Source organism: Petromyzon marinus, chromosome 62, assembly GCF_048934315.1.
Source record: "Petromyzon marinus isolate PM22_M1 ecotype Great Lakes invasive population chromosome 62, UKy_Petmar_22M1.pri1.0, whole genome shotgun sequence".
NCBI classification, from domain to species: domain Eukaryota; kingdom Metazoa; phylum Chordata; class Hyperoartia; order Petromyzontiformes; family Petromyzontidae; genus Petromyzon; species Petromyzon marinus.
The window spans coordinates 6,977,559-6,987,614 of record NC_133728.1 but is presented as its reverse complement, the minus strand read 5'-3'; the positions used below and the strand labels follow the sequence as shown (position 1 = coordinate 6,987,614).

Here is a 10,056-nt window from a genome sequence, read left to right as displayed (position 1 = left end):
AGAGGAATGGAGCCAAGGAGGGAGCCAAGGAGGGAGGTGAGGCAGAGAAGGAGCGACTGAAGGAGCAAGGCGAGGCAGCAGCGCTGGGACAGGGAGGTAGGGAGGGAGGGAGCGAGGCGGGGAGGGATGGAGGGAGTGAGGCAGGGAGGGATGGAGGGAGTGAGGCAGGGAGGCAGGGAGCGAGGGAGCGAGGCGGGGAGGGATGGAGGTAGGTAGGGATGGAGGGATGGAGGGAGTGAGGTAGGGAGGGAGTAAGGCAGGGAGGGATGGATCGAGGGAGGGATGGAGGGAGCGAGGGATGGAGGGAGTGAGGCAGGGAGGGAGTAAGGCAGGGAGGGATGGATCGAGGGAGGGATGGAGGGAGCGAGGGATGGAGGGAGGGAGCTAGGGAGGGATGGAGGGAGCGAGGGAGATTCGCGGCTCCTCGTCCATCCTCTTTAAGCCGCGCCGCTCGCGCACAAACGATGTCGAGTCGAGGCGACATTTGTTAGGAGGCGGTGACTTATGGCCGAGGGGGAGCGGACGCGCTGCGGGGCAGGGGGAGGGGAGGGACGGGAGGGAGGGAGCGAGAGCAGGGTAGGCGAGTGAAGGGGGAGACGGTGGTGATGGTGAGTGGGTAGCTGAGTGAGTGAGTGGGTAGCTGAGTTGGTGGATGGGTGGCTGAGTTAGTGAGTGGATGGCTGAGTGAGTGAGTGGCTGAGTGAGTTGGTGGGTAGCTGAGTGAGTGAGTGGGTGGCTGAGTGAGTGGGTGGGTGGCTGAGTGAGTGGGTGGGTGGCTGAGTGAGTGAGTTGGTGGGTGGCTGAGTGAGTGGGTGGCTGAGTTAGTGGGTGGATGAGTGATAACCGCCATTCGCAACTAAGTGGCGGTGACGTCACCATGACGCTTGTGCCAGGCTATGTGCACCTTGAGGCTACGTGAAGCGTCGAACGCCCGCTGGCAGGAGGTCACGGGGCAGACCCAGCAGGTGCCACGAGTCGACTGACTGAGACGACTGAGATGAGTGGCTGATGCACCACCTGTGCCCCCTACTGTGCCAACTTGCTGTGCTTTAATCACCCGGCGCTCCGCTCGTTGTTGTGAGCGTCGCTCCTCCGCCCTCCGTTGTTGCTGGAGGGCGACTGCCTCCAACTGCCCAGTAGCGTCCTTCACGAGCCTCCTCCACAGAGCCCGATCTTGACACCGCTGGTACCAATCATAGGCAAGTCCACTCCGTTATTTCAATGCCAAATTCGCCTAGTTATTTCAATGCTAAATTCTCCTGTTTGATTTGTACTAGGTGCCTCGGTGAATGTATATGCTCTGACTTTAACATAGCTATTTCTGTGACCAGTTACAAGCTAATCACTCAGCTATTTCAATGCTAAATTCTATGCTAATTCCTTTGTCAAGGGGTGCCTCTGCGGATGTGTATACTTTAACTTAGCTATTTCAATGCTACATTCTATGCTAATTCCTTTGTCAAGGGGTGCCTTTGCGGATGTGTATGCTTTAACTTTAACATAGCCTTTTCTGTGACCAGTCACAAGCTAATCACTCAGCCATTTCAATGCTAAATTATATGCTAATTCCTTTGTCAAGGCGCTTTGTTTCTTCTCACACAGCTTAAAGGTCGTGATCTCAGCGTGGCTTTCTCACTCCAGCGCTGTCCTCCAGACAGTCTCGTCCCCTTCACCTGATGAAGGCCGCTTGTGTTGTGGCCGAAACGTCGTGAAAATATTATTGTGTTATTTTATTTTATCAATTTATTATTTTATTCTCATTCTACGTGACTTTACCGAAAGAACCAAAGAAGATGAATCCTTGCAGTCACGAAAGCTTTAAATCGAAATTTATAGTCCACTCAGCTCCACGTCCCCCTGTACCACATCACTCCATCTCTTCTCTAGCCCGTGCCGCGCCCGTTTAGCCCCCTCGATTCGGCCGAACAAAAGCTGTTTATGAATGCGGTGGCTGGGCATGCGGGCTACATGACCCAGCCAACGCAGCCTTGCCTGCAGGAGGAGCTGACCGATGGAACTTTGCCCAGATCTTTCAAGGATGTGTGAGCTCCTCACACAATCCAGCCTGCTGGTTAATCCCAGGATGGATCGTAGGCAGGCCAACCTAAATATGGCGATCGAAATGTCGTGATCTATAATTGTTTTCTACCCACGTGTCTTCACCGAAAGAACGAACGAGTACGCATTCCTGCAGTCACGAAAGCTTCAAATATATGTAGCTCTTTTTCAGAAGCGACCTGGCCACTAATTATAGCTCAACGAAGTGACTCATCGCCATCATCACCACGTGGAAAAGTCTAGCAGCCAAATACTCTGAACGTGCGATGTTGAATCTAAATGAGGAGGAAAAACCAGGAGGACCCGGAGAAAAATCCACGCGACCACGGGAAGAGAGAGAGAGATAGAAACACCGCAAACTCCAAATACACAGCAGTTGTCAGGGTCGGGATCGAAGCCACGACCTCCTGTACACCAAGCGAGGTAGTTAACATCTCCTAGCAACCTTGGGCGTCAGGGTGCGGGATCGAAGCCACGACCTCCTGTACACCAGGCGAGGTAGTTAACATCTCCTAGTCACCGTGGGCGTCAGGGTGCGGGATCGAAGCCACGACCTCCTGTATACCAGGCGAGGTAGTTAACATCTCCTAGCCACCGTGGGCGTTAGGGTGTGGGATCGAAGCACGACCTCCTGCGTTCCAGGCGAGGTAGTTAACATCTCCTAGCCACCTTGGGCGTCAGGGTGCGGGATAGAAGTCACGACCTCCTGCGTACCAGGCGAGGTAGTTAACATCTCCTAGCCACCGTGGGCATCAGGGTGCGGGATCTAACCCACGACCTCCTGTATACCAGGCGAGGTAGTTAACATCTCCTGGCCACCGTGGGCGTCACATAGATCGGGATCGAACCCACGACCTCCTGTATACCAGGCGAGGTAGTTAACATCTCCTGGCCACCGTGATGATGATGAGAGAGAGACACGCAAACTACAAATATACAGCAGCATGAGGCGTCATGGTCGGGATCGAACCCACGACCTCCTGTACACCAGGCGAGGTAGTTAACATCTCCTAGCCACCGTGATGATGATGATGAGAGAGACACGCAAACTACATATATACAGCAGCAGGCGTCAGTGTGCGAGATCGAACCCACAACCTCCTGCATACCAGGCGAGGTAGTTAACATCTCCTAGCCACCGTGGGCGTCAGGGTGTGGGATCGAAGCCACGACCTCCTGTATGCCAGGCGAGGTAGTTAACATCTCCTAGCCACCGTGGGCATCAGGGTGCGGGATCGATGCCACGACCTCCTGCATACCAGGCGAGGTAGTTAACATCTACTAGCCACCTTGGGCGTCAGGGTGCGGGATCTAACCCACGACCTCCTGCGTACCAGGCGAGGTAGTTAACATCTCCTAGCCACCGTGGGGTTCTCACGTCACCAGCCCAACCTGGCGGTGTAGATGTACGGCCGACGAAGGGGTAAGATGTGAATACTCTCCCACATAATCTGAGACGTCTGAGCAGCGTGGGAGAGTCCACCCAAATGCCATCGTTCTTGGAGGCCCTTCTGCTGGCAATTGACGTGGGAAGGTAGTTGCAGGTTATTGAAGAAAATGGAAGAAACACCGGATTGAAACTGCATGCATTGATCTTGATTGATTGATTATGGCTGCTGGTGATGCATCTGATCAATATGTCAAAACAGGCAAATAAACAATGGCTGAACAAACAAAAACAGGCGATAGGAGAGAGGAAATGTGAGAGGAGAGGACGGAGCGGAAGAGAGAGAGAAGCGGACAGGAGAGGGCAGAGGAGAGAGGAGAGGTCAGAGGTCAGAGGTGAGAGGAGATGGAGAGGTGAGTAGTGGTATTCCAAACTTTCACAGCAGCTTATTTTCCTTTCACACCAACATTATGTAAACTCCCCCCGCCGCACCGTGCCGGTCCAGTACATCATTGTTATGCTAATTCCTTTGTCAAGGCGTTTTTTAGTTTCCTCCCACACAGCTTAAAGGACGCGACATGGGCTTGCTGTCTTCACTCCAACGCTGTCCTCTGGAGAGTCCGGTCCCTTCACCTGATGAAGGCCACTTGTGTTGTGGCCGGAACGTCGTGATTTTTTTGTTATTTTATTTTTACCTACGTGACTTTGCCGAATAGAACCAAAGAGTAGGTGAGAAGAGATCGGAGAGGGCAGAGGAGAGAGGAGAGGTGAGAAGTGATAGGAGATAGGAGAGGTGAGAGGTGAAGAGGAGATAGGAGATAGGAGAGGTGAGAGGTGAGAGGTGAGAGGTGAGAGGAGATAGGAGAGGGCAGAGGAGAGAGGAGAGGAGATAGGAGATAGGAGAGGGAGAGGTGAGAGGTGAGAGGAGAGGTGAGAGGAGATAGGAGAGGTGAGAGGTGAGAGGTGAGAGGAGATAGTAGAGGGAGAGGTCAGAGGAGAGGTGAGAGGTGAGAGGAGATAGGAGAGGGCAGAGGAGAGAGGAGAGGAGATAGGAGAGGGAGAGGTGAGAGGTGAGCGGAGAGGTGAGAGGAGATAGGAGAGGTGAGAGGTGAGAGGTGAGCGGAGATAGTAGAGGGAGAGGTGAGAGGAGAGGTGAGAGGTGAGAGGAGATAGGAGAGGTGAGAGGTGAGAGGAGAGGTGAGAGGAGATAGTAGAGGGAGAGGTGAGAGGAGAGAGGAGAGGTGAGAGGAGAGGTGAGAGGTGAGAGGTGAGAGGAGATAGTAGAGGGAGAGGTGAGAGGAGAGGTGAGAGGTGAGAGGAGATAGGAGAGGTGAGAGGTGAGAGGAGAGGTGAGAGGAGATAGTAGAGCGAGAGGTGAGAGGAGAGGTGAGAGGAGATAGGAGAGGTGAGAGGAGAGAGGAGAGGTGAGAGGAGATAGGAGAGGTGAGAGGTGAGAGGTGAGAGGAGATAGTAGAGGGAGAGGTGAGAGGAGAGGTGAGAGGTGAGAGGAGATAGGAGAGGTGAGAGGTGAGAGGAGAGGTGAGAGGAGATAGGAGAGGTGAGAGGTGAGAGGTGAGAGGAGATAGTAGAGGGAGAGGTGAGAGGAGAGGTGAGAGGTGAGAGGAGATAGGAGAGGTGAGAGGTGAGAGGAGAGGTGAGAGGAGATAGTAGAGGGAGAGGTGAGAGGAGAGGTGAAAGGAGATAGGAGAGGTGAGAGGTGAGAGGAGAGGTGAGAGGAGATAGTAGAGGGAGAGATGAGAGGAGAGAGGAGAGGAGATAGGAGAGGTGAGAGGTGAGAGGAGATAGGAGAGGGCAGAGGAGAGGGTGAGAGGAGATAGTAGAGGGAGAGGTGAGAGGAGAGGTGAGAGGAGATAGTAGAGGGAGAGGTGAGAGGAGAGGTGAGAGGTGTAGGAGATAGGAGAGGGAGAGGAGATAGGAAAGGGAGAGGAGATAGGTGAGAGGTGAGAGCACCAGGATGGGCTTCCATGCGGCTTCGCTTTCAGGTTTCCCAACGCCGCTTTACTCGGCAAACTCGACACGACGCACGTGGGCCTAGATGTGCTGGACGTCCTCAAGTTCCTGCCCGCCAACTCCCACCTTGGCACCACGAACTGTGGCTTCCAGAATGGAGCAGCACGTCCATCAGCGGCAGAACGATGGAATCTTCATTTTGAGCTTCGAAGAAGACGTGGCCGAAGCTGCTTCCGGCGGCCAGGGCCATCGCGGCCATTGGCAACCCAGCGGACGTTTTCGCCGTTTCTTCACGCCCCTACGGCCAGCGTGCCGTGCTGAAGTTCGCTTCTGCTACCGGAGCAACACCGATCGCTGCGTCCTTCATCCCTACCGCCCCCTCCCCCCCCCCCACCGGAAAACTTCACCAACCAGATCCGCCCGCCCTCCCCCCCCACCCAGGCGGGACCATCAGCCGCTCACGGAGCGCTTCCCACGTTAACATCCCCTCCATCGCCGCCTCGTGCAACGCTGACTCGCCCTCGCGCTACGTGGACATTGCTCTTGCCTGTGACAACGTGGGTGGGTGGGGGCCCACTCCATCGGCCTCGCGCGGTGGATGTTGCCTCGCGAGGTGCTGCGTCTGCGTGGGCCCATTGGACGGGAGCACCCCTGGGACACCGTGCCTGGTCTCTGTGCTTCTGCCGGGACCCCGAAGGGATCGAGAAGGAGGAACAGGCTGCAGCAGAGAGAAGGCGGCCGTGAAGGAGCCGGGAAACCAGGGCGAGTTGGCTGCTCAGCCAAACCGAGGCTCCTCCACCGCCGGATGGACGCTGACCGGGCTGCCGAGGCCGATGCCGGTACCCTCGGTGCCCGTCGCTGAGAATCCCACCACTGCAGCAACTTTGGGGGGCTTCCAGGCACCCACGGAGGACCGGACTGCAGCCCCTACAGCTCAAACTGAGGACTGGGGTGGTGCCACTGCCGAATTGGGGTCTTAGGACCAACACCGTATAGGCACGGGAATGCTGGGACAAATCTCCTGGCAGCCAGAACAGTGGCCGCTTCTGCGTCCATCCGTGCGGGGAAGGCATCACTGTGGCACAATAAAAAGAAAAAAAGGAGAGAGCAGAGGAGAGAGGAGAGGAGAGAGGAGAAGAGAGGAGAGAGGAGAAATGAGAGGAGAGATGAGAGGAGATGAGAGGAGAGGAGAGAGGAGTGGAGAAATGAGAGGAGAGGAGAGAGGAGAGAGGAAGATTTAACAAAATATTTCTCGCTCTTCTCTCCTCACCCCTTCCCTCTCTCTCTACCCCCCTCTCTGCCCCCCCTCTCTCTGTACCCCCTCTCTCCCTACTCCATGTCGCTCTCTCTCGTTAAATATTTCATTCAAAATAGGGGGTGGGTGGGTGGGGAGTTTACATAAAGCAAAGCATTGAAAAAAAAAATGATGAACGAAGCAAAGTGCCGACTACACCGAGCATCTTCTCGTTTCCTCTGATCGTAAAAAAGGAGAGCTGAGAGGAGAGCTGAGAGGAGAGAGCTGAGAGCTGAGAGGAGATAGCAGAGAAAAGAGAGCAGTGAGCAGAGGAGAGAGAGAGATATGAGAGGCACGCGCAGACGGAGAAGCAGCAAATTAGCACCGCAAATCCAACATTGATTTAACGATACCATAATTCCCGAGGCCTTTAGCCGGCGACTGTCTCCCCTCGCCCCATGCCACTTTGTCATCCCGTCCCACCTTTTAATTAAGGCTCACCTTACACACAGCTTTAACGGACTTTACATATGCTGCGGTGGACGTGCCATCAATCTACCTTCGGGCACTAATTATTGCCTGGCACCAGATTCTGCCTGGGTTATGGGGGCGTGTGTAGGGGGGGGTGGGGGGGTTGGGATTTGGAGTGGGGGGCTAGGGGGTGGTGGCTGGGGAGGCGACGGTCAGTGGAACGGAACTGTGACGTGCAACGGAACCGTCACGTGAAACGGAACTTTCACGTGGAAAGGAACCGTCACGTGAAACGGAATCGCCACGTGAAACGGAACTTTCACGTGGAACGGAACTGTGACGTGGAACGGAACCGCCACATGAAACGGAACTTTCACGTGGAACGGAACTGTGACGTGGAACGGAACCGCCACCACATGTAACGGAACTGTGACGTGGAACGGAACCGCCACGTGTAACGGAACTGTGACGTGGAACGGAACCGCCACGTGTAGCGGAACTTGCACGTGGAACGGAACTGCCACGTGCAACGGAACTGCCACGTGAAACGGAACCGCCACGTGTAACGGAACTTTCACGTGGAACGGAATCGTCATGTGAAACGGAACCGCCACGTGGAACGGAACCGCCACGTGGAACGGAACTTTCACGTGGAACGGAACCGCCACGTGGAACGGAACTTTCACGTGGAACAAAACGGTAACGTGGAACGGAACCGTCAGGTGGAACGGATCCGTCACGTGGAACGGAACCGTCACGTGGAACGGAACCGTCACGTGGAATGGAACCGTCACGTGGAACGGAACCGTCACCTGAAACGGAACTCTCACGTGGAACGGAACATGGACTATGTCAACGGCGGGGATGGAGGAGGTTGGTGGTGACAGTGGTGGTGGAAGAGATGGTGGAGGGGGGAGGTTAAGTGGTGCAGGAGGAGGTGGTGGAGTTGATGGAAGTGGTGGTGGTGGTGGTGGTGGAGGAGGAGGTGGTGATGGTGGTGGTGGTGGTGCAGGTGGTGGAGGAATAAGTGGTGGTGGTGGCGGAGGAGGAGGTGGAGGCGGTGGTGGAGATGGAGGTTGTGGAGATGGAGGTTGTGGAGATGGATGTGGTGGCGGAGGAAGTGGTGATGGTGGTGGCAGAGGAGGAGGAGGTGGTGGAGGAGGAGGTGGTGAAGGACGTGATGACGGTGGTGGTGGTGGTGGAGGAGGTGGTGGAGGAGGTGGTGGAGGAGGAGGTGGTGGAGGACGTGATGACGGTGGTGGTGGAGGAGGTGGTGGAGGAGGAGGTGGTGGAGGAGGAGGTGGTGATGGTGGTGGAGGTGCAGGAGCAGGAGTAGGAGGTTGGGGAAGGAGGAGGTGGTGGTGGGAGAGGAGGTGGTGGAGGAGGAGGTGGTGGAGGAGGTGGTGATGGTGGTGGTGGAGGTGCAGGAGCAGGAGTTGGAGGTTGGAGAAGGAGGAGGAGGTGGAGGTGGTGGCGGGGGAGGAGGTGGTGGAGGAGGAGGTGGTGGAGGAGATGGTTGTGGTGGAGGTGCAGGAGCAGGAGTAGGAGGTTGGGGAAGGAGGAGGTGGTGGAGGAGGAGGTGGTGGAGGAGCAGGTGGTGATGGTGGTGGCGGAGGAGGTGCAGAATGAAGAGGAGGTTGGGGAAGGAGGAGGAGGTGGAGGAAGTTGAGGAGGAGGAGGTGGTAGTGTTGGTGGAGGAGGAGGTGGTGCTAGAGAAGGAGGTGGTGGAGGAGGAGATGGTGGAGGAATAAGTGGTGGTGGTGGCGGTGGAGGAGCTAGTGGCAGAAGAGGTGGTAGATGAGGAGGAGGGGGAGGAGGAGGTGGAGGTGGTGGTGGTGGCGGATGATGAGGAGATGGTGGGGGGGGGGGGGGGGTGAGAGCGGGAAGGATGAGAAGTTAAAACATTTTTTTTAAAACCACAATGGATTCGTAGTGCAGAGCGCTCACCGCTGCATTAGCGCTCACCACAAATATACACAGACAAATATCCCCCGTGTAGCCTTAACTGACTGCTGGGGCAAGTGCTGTTAGCGAGCACTTATGAAGGCCGGCACGGCACACGAGGGGGTGGGTGGCCAGCACCACGCCCGGTCGCCTTTGTCTCCCTAGTGGCGATGTTTACGCACCGCACCAGGTACTCATTTGAGGCTGAGTCGACCTAGGGGAGGCCTAGGACCGGGTCAGATAATCGTCACTGATGGTGTTGGTCGTGAGCGGGAATCGAACCCGGGTCGCCGCGTTCATAGCGCAGGGCCCAAAACGCTCCCCCCACACACACGGACACACAGATACACACAGACACACACAGATACACACAGACACACACACAGACACAACAACAACCGCCATTCGCCACTAAGTGGCGGTGACGTCACCACGACGCTTGTGCCAGGCCAGACACACAGACACACAGACAGACATAGACACACACATAACAGTGACACAGACACACACAGAGACACGCACACACAGCCACACACAGACAGACATAGACACACATACACAGTGACACAGACACACACACACAGACACACACACAGAGACACGCACACACAGACACACATAGACACACACATACACAGTGACACAGACACACACAGACACACACAGAGACACGCACACGCAGACACACACAGACATACATAGACACACACATAACAGTGACACAAACACACACAGACACACACAGAGACACGCACACACAGACACACAGACACACACAGACACACATAGACACACACATACACAGTGACACAGACACATACACACAGACCCACACAGAGACACGCACACGCAGACACACACAGACACACATAGACACACACATAACAGTGAGACAAACACACAGACACATACAGAGACACGCACACACAGACACACATACACACACAGACACACATAAACACACACATACACAGTGACACAGACACACACA

At 55.5% G+C, this 10,056-nt stretch overlaps 1 pseudogene; it reads left to right on the top strand.

The window, feature by feature from the left end:
* Nucleotides 1–6,762, top strand: part of LOC116957831 (small ribosomal subunit protein uS2 pseudogene) — a 149,742-nt pseudogene extending 142,980 nt beyond the window's left edge.
* Nucleotides 6,763–10,056: the final 3,294 nt, after the last annotated feature.